This window comes from Orycteropus afer, unplaced genomic scaffold (genome assembly GCF_000298275.1).
Source record: "Orycteropus afer afer isolate SDZICR_OR568_19922 unplaced genomic scaffold, OryAfe1.0 scaffold00262, whole genome shotgun sequence".
NCBI classification, from domain to species: domain Eukaryota; kingdom Metazoa; phylum Chordata; class Mammalia; order Tubulidentata; family Orycteropodidae; genus Orycteropus; species Orycteropus afer.
This window is the reverse complement of record NW_006921849.1, coordinates 3,636,701-3,642,012: the sequence shown is the minus strand read 5'-3', so window position 1 is coordinate 3,642,012 and position 5,312 is coordinate 3,636,701.

The following is a 5,312-nucleotide window of genomic DNA, read 5'->3' as shown; positions in this document are numbered from 1 at the left end:
CAGACACCTGGTTTTCTAAAGTTAGCAACACTCCAAGGAGGACACATGGTATAGTGGTTAGGTATGCCAACTATAGATCCAACTGCCTGGATTCTTCATCTAAAAAATAAGGATAATAAAATTACTCACCTCAAGAGGTTGTGGAGAAGATTAAAGGTGATGTTTGAAACATCTTAACACATACTGTTTGTTATGTATCAGCTAGAAAATTATGAAGGATAAACCTAGTATGAAGCAAAATTGTCTGTCTATATGTGTATGTCTCTCTGTGTTTGTATACAGTAGATATAGATATGCCATTGTTATTGTTGTTAGGTGCCACGGCGTCTGTTCTGATTCATGGAGATCCTGTGTATAACAGAAGGAAACACTGCCCAGACATGCACCATGCTCATAATTGTTGCTGTGTTTGAACGCATTGTTGCAGCCACTGTGTCAATCCATATCATTAAGGGTCTTCCTCTTTTTCTCTGACCTTCTGCTCTGCCAAGCATTATGTTCTTCTCCAGGGATTGGTCCCTTCTGATAATGTGTTCAAACGACATGAGATGAATTCTAACCCTCTTTGCTTCTAAGGTGCATTCTGGCTGTACAGACAGATTTGTCCATTCTTCTGGCAGTCCACAGTATACTCAGTGTTCTTTGCCAACACCATAATTCAAAGTCTTCAATTCTTCATTGTCTTTCTAAGTCATGGTCCTCCTTCTTCATGTATATGTCATGATTAAAAATGCCATGGCTTGGGTCAGACACACCCTAGTACTCAAAGTCACATCTTTGCTTTTTCACACTTGAGAGAGCAGATTTTCCCAGTGACATATGTTCTTTGATTTTTTTTTTTTTCACTTCTGCTTCCACAGGTGTTGATTGTGGATACAAGTACAGTGAAATCCTTGGCAACTTCAATATTTTTTTTTCTTTTTCTAATGATGCTGCTTATTGGTCCAGTTGTGAGGATTTTAGTTTTCTTTATGTTGAAGTGTAATCCATACTGAAGACTGTAGTCTTTGATCTTCATCAGTAAGTAGTTCAAGTCCTCCTGGCTTTTAGCAAGGAAAGTTGTGTTATCTGCACATTGGAGTTTGTTAATGAGTCTTCCTCCAATCCTGATGCCATATTCTCTTCTTCGTATAGTCCAGCTTCTCAGATTATTTGCTCAGCATACAGATTGAACAAGTATGGGGAAAGGATACAACCTCAACACACATCTTTGCTGATATTAAACCATACATTATCCCCTTTGTCCATTTGAACTACTGCCTCTTGCATAAACACCTTTCAATGGTCTCGAATTCTCATTTGTCATAATATTATCCATAATGTGTTATGATACACACAGTAGAAAGTCTTTACATAGTCAATAGATACAGGTAAGCAACATTCTAGTATTCTCTTCTTTCAGTCATGATCCATCTGACATCAGCAATTATATCCCTTGTTCCTCATCCTCTTCTGAATTGGGTTTAAATTTCTAACATTTTCCTGTAGATGTACTAAACAACAACAACAAAAAAAAAAAAAACTCACTGCCATTGAGTCAGATCTGACTCATAGCAATTCCTCCTTGTGTTTCTGTAGGTTACCCTGTCTTCCTTCCCAGGAGTAGCTGGTGGGTTTGAACCACCAGCCTTCTGGCTAGCAGTCAAATGTCTTAAGCACTACACCACCAGAGCTTCCATAAATGTACACACACACACACACACAAAAAAAAAAAAAAAAAACCTCACTGCTGTGAAGTTGGATCCAACTCATAACCCCTCCTTGGGTTTCTGAGGCAGTATCACTACAGAAGAAGATTGCCCAACCTTCCTTCCAAGGAGTGGCTGTTGGGTTTGACCCGCCAGCCTTCTGGTTAGCAGTCAAATGCCTGAGGCACTATGCCACCAGAGCTCCATTTTGCCCATAGAATCTTTCAATATTGCAACTTGAGGCTTAAATTTTTCTTCAGTTCTTTCAGCTTGAGAAATTCCAAGCATGTTCTTCCCTTTTGGTTTTCTAACTCCAGGTCTTTGTACATTTCATTATACTAAGTGGCTTGGTCTGCTCGAGACGCTCTTTGAAATCTTCTGTTTGGCTCTTTTGTCTTGTCATTTCTTCCATTTGCTTTAGCTACTCTGTGCTCAAGAGCAAGTTCCAGACTCTCTTCTGACACCCATTATGGTCTTTTATTCCTTTCTCATCTTTTTAATGACCTCTTCCTTTCTTCATGGATAATGTTCTTGATGTCATCCCACAATTCCTCTGGTTCTCAGTCATGTTCAGTGCATCTATTCTTTAAATGGTCTCTAAATTCAGGAGGGATATTATCAATGTCATATTTTGGTCTCATGACCTTGTTTTAATTGTCTTCAACTTCCACTTGAACATGCATATGAGCAGTTGCTGGTCTGTTCCACAATCAGCTCCTGGTCTTGTTTGGCTGCAGATATTGAACTTCTCCATTGCCTCTTGCCACAGATGTAGTCAATCTGATTCCTGTGTACTCCATCTGGTGAAGTCCACATGTATAGCCATTGTTTATGTTGTTGAAAAAAGGTATTTGCAGTGAATAAATTGTTGGTCTTACAAAATTCTACCATGCAATCTCCAGCATTATTTCTGTAACCAAGGCCATATTTTCCAACTATCAGTGACTCTTCTTTGTTTGCAACTTTTGCATTCCAGTCACCACTGATATTCAACACATCTTGAGTGCATGTTCTGTCTATTTCAGACTGCCAAAGTTGTAGAAATCTTCTATTTCCTCATCTTTGGCTTTGGTGGTTGGTGTGTAAATTTGAATAATAGTAGTAACTGGTCTTCCTTGTAGGCATATGTATATTATCCTATCACTGACAGCATTGTACTTCAGGATAGATGTGGAAACACTCTTTGTGGCAATGAATGCCACACCATTCCTCTTCAATTTGTCATTCTCGACATAGTAGATCACATGATTTTGTGATTCAAAATGGCTAAAACCAGTCCATTTCATCTCACTAATGTCTAGGATATCGATCTTTATTCATTCCATTTCATTTTTGACAACTTCCAATTTTCCTAGATTTATACTTCATACATTCCATGTTCCATTTATTAATGGATATTTGCATTAATAATGGATATTTTCTACTCATTTTGAGTCATGCCAGATCAACCAATGCACATCCTGAAAGTTTTACTCTATCCATATTGTTAAGGTCATCTCTACTCTGAGGAGTCAGCCCTTCCCCAGTCAAGTTTTGTGTGCCTTCCAAACTGATGGGCTCATCTTCTGGCACTATATCAGACAATGTTTCAGGACTATTCATAACCTTTTCCAGTAGTATATCAAACCATCTTTCACTGCTATTCATAAGGTGTTCTCTGCCAATTGTTTGAGAAGTGGATGGCCTCTTCCTTCTTCCGAGTCTGTCTTAACACAGAAGCTCCAGTGAAACCTGCCCACCATGGGTTACCCTGCTGGCATTTTGCAACATGATGGCATAGCATCCAGCCTCACAGCAACTCATAAGCCACCACAGGACAACAAACTGACAGACAAGTTTTTCTCCTTAGTTGCGTATAACCCCTCTGCACCTGCCTACCTCAGGCAATGGTCTTAAAACAGAGCCACCCACAAGAGAAAAGCAGCCCCCAACCCCAGGCCCAACTACCTTGGGCCCTGGTCTTAATATAGAGCCACACCCAAGCAAAAAGCAGCCTCCAAGCCCCAGGCCTGCCTACCTCAGGTGCCAGCCTTAATATTGAGCCACTCCCAAGTGAAAAGCAACCCCCAGCCCTGGGCTCACCTACCTCAGGACCTGACCTTAATATAGAGCCACAGCCAAGTGAATAGCTGCCTCTAGTGCCTAAACCACTTGACAGCTAACCAGAAGGCCGGTGGTTCAAACCCACCAGCCACTCCTTGGAAGGAAGGTTGGGCAATCTACTTCCATAGTGATACTGCCTTGGAAACCCAAGGGGGGTCACTATGAGTTGGGTCCAACTTGACAGCACATAACAACAACAAGTCCCGGCCCTGCCAACCTCAGGCCCCAACCTTGATATAAAGCCACCCCCAAGTGAAAAGCGGCCTGTAAGCCCGGCCTTAATATAGAGCACACCCAATGAAAAGCAGCCCCCAGCCCTAGGCCCACCTACCTCAGGCCTTCGCCTTAAAATGGAGCCACCCCAAATCTAAAAGCAGCCGCCAAGCCCTGGGCCCACCTACCTCAGGCCCCAGCCTTAATATAGAGCCGTCTCCAAGCAAAAAGCCGTCCCCAGCCCTGGGTTTTTATGCTAGCTGTTGTCGTTGTTGTTGTTATGTGCCGTCGAGTCATCTCCAACTCATAGTGACCCCTCCTTGGGTTTCTGAGTTAGTATCACTATAGAAGTAGATCACCCAATCTTTCTTCCAAGGAGTGGCTGGTGGGTTTGAACCACCCTTCTGGTTAGTAGTCAAATGCCTTAGGCACTATAGCACCAGAGCTCCCTTTATGCTAGTTGTTGTTGTTGTTGTTGTGTGCCATTGAGTCAGACCCGACTCATAGCAACTCCTCCTTGGGTTTCCAAGGTGGTATTACTACAGGAGTCGATTGCCCAATCTTCCTTCTGAGGAGTGGCTGGTGGGTTTGAACCACCAACCTTCTGGTTAGCAGTCAAGTGCCTTAGGCACTACCCCACCAGAGTTCCTTTATGCTAGTTAGTGAAAGCCAATTCTGCACATATCCTCCCAACTTTGCATTCAATGAAGATCATGTTAGTAGCTTGAATGTGGCCATAATGTGAATGTTTACACTAACTAAAACAAACCAAACTCACTCTCACTGAGTCAATTCCAACTCATAGTGACCCTGTAGGACAAGATAGAACTGCCCCATAAGGTTTCCAAAGCCATGCGTCTTTAAGGAAGCAGACTGCCACATATGCCTCCCACAGAGTGCCTGGTGGATTTGAACTGCCAACATTTGAGTTAGCAGCTGAATATCTTAACCACTGTACCACCAGAGCTCCTTTGTTTACACTAAAGAGAGTAACAAATGCTGCAAATTCAGAGCTGTGTGTTTATGTGTTTGTGTGAGTGCACCTCCTTGTGTTTGAGAGAGAAAGAGAGAGAACTAGTTTGGGAATACACCGCTAGATGCTCTGTGAACATTGATTGAGACTGCACTCAATTGAAAAGTAAATTAAGGCTCCAGGAAAACAAAAGCACAAGCTGAGAGGAAGAAAATTGTCTGGCTTTGGGGTGAGTGGTGGGTAAAAAATGGAATCTGACTTTTTACTCTAAGCCAATACTGCCTTGGCCTATTTTTCTACCCATCACTCTTCACCACTCTCTGTACAAAAAGTAT